Below are 1602 nucleotides of genomic sequence, written 5' to 3' on the forward strand. Positions count from 1 at the left end.
AAAGACAACATCTCTTGAGGCCAGGAAACTACAAAAGTGATTGTACTCATAAGGTCCATTGTGAGAGGTTAACCAATGCAGCCATGTACTGAACCCCACTAATCCATCCACTACACCAAGAGCTAGTTCTATGGGGTTGGAGAATACAAAGTCTAATGAACACAGGCCCTGAGTAGTGTGGAGACCCTTGGGAGAACATGGAAGAGACACCATCTATTATGATCATATCTGATCCAGTTGCACACAAGTGGGTGATCTTGGGGATTTTAGCTGCCAGAACACAAGGTATGGAGATTTATGGAGACCATGTGGAGGGTGGAGAGCATGGGTCTTGGAACTAAATGACTGAGACTAGATCCACTTCTGCCCATGCTGGATGTGACTTAGGGTTAGTGATCATCCATTTTTCTATTGTGGGTAAAGTTCTTTACTTATTATTAAATAATTAATAAATTGATGATTTATTAATTATTAATAATTTACTTAAATTATTAATTACTCCTTTAAGAAAATTCATTCTTCCTATAATGTATGTTAAACTTAGCTTTTCACCTTTTTTTGCCTGCTTTTTTTACTTTGTGTGTGACCTTTCCCATTGAAAAGAGAAAATTTTAATTTAATTTGATGATGCCGTATTTCTTTTCCATTATTGTTCTTTCCATGATTTTTAATTAGAAAGGCCACCCTTGTCCTGATATCAAGTAACTATTGTGCTTTAATTTCTCTTGGTCATTTTACAGTTATATCTGCAGATATAATGCTTAATTACCTGAAATTTATTCAGCAAACACTATGAGGAATGAACCTAAATTAATTTTCTGCAAAAAATGAACTAGCTTGTCCCAGCACCATTTGTTCAATCCCCCTCCCCCTCCTACCATTTGGCAATGCTGCCTTCAGCAGAACAAAACCTGATGTGTACTGTGCTCTGTTTCCGGGTTTCCTATTTTTGCCTTTGGTGAAGTTTTTAATGAGAGGGGAGCAGCATGCAACATGCCCTGGAGTGTATACAGACAAGAGGAAGACAGTTTGGCAAGAGATATCTGTGGTCAGTGAGTGAATATGACACAAGATGCCATTGTCACTAGGGAGTGGTCATTTCAGGGGGTGCAACTAGGGCTGACAGATTCATAGGACATATTTTACTTTGGAGGAGAACAATTAGCTCAGGATGGGGGACTGAATCTGTGGGTCAATTCCTCAGCTGAATCACTGTTCCATTCCGAGAATTTGACCTACAAAGAGTACATTTGGTTTTTTGACACCTTTATGTCTCTGTAACCATGTTTTCTACATATTCCTATGTCCAGGACTCCATTAAATCAAAGCTACATGTGAGCCTACTAATAAAAAGCTTCAGGCTGTTCCTATGCCCAATGTTACCTCTATCCAACTTGACTGTCTTTTCTTTCTATTCCAATAGAGTTTTTATTCACATACTGGACACTCACAAAGTATCTATGTTGTATCAGGCTCATGGTTAATGCTTCATTTCAAAGATGAACAAGACAGACAATTTCTCTGCCTACTTTCAAGGTGCTCACTCCAGTGACAGTGTGGAGGAACAAACAAATAAGTCAATAGTCACCATTCAGAGGGACA

This window comes from Phyllostomus hastatus, unplaced genomic scaffold (assembly GCF_019186645.2).
Source record: "Phyllostomus hastatus isolate PE091 unplaced genomic scaffold, TTU_PhHast_1.1 phas_scaffold_78, whole genome shotgun sequence".
Lineage (NCBI taxonomy): Eukaryota > Metazoa > Chordata > Mammalia > Chiroptera > Phyllostomidae > Phyllostomus > Phyllostomus hastatus.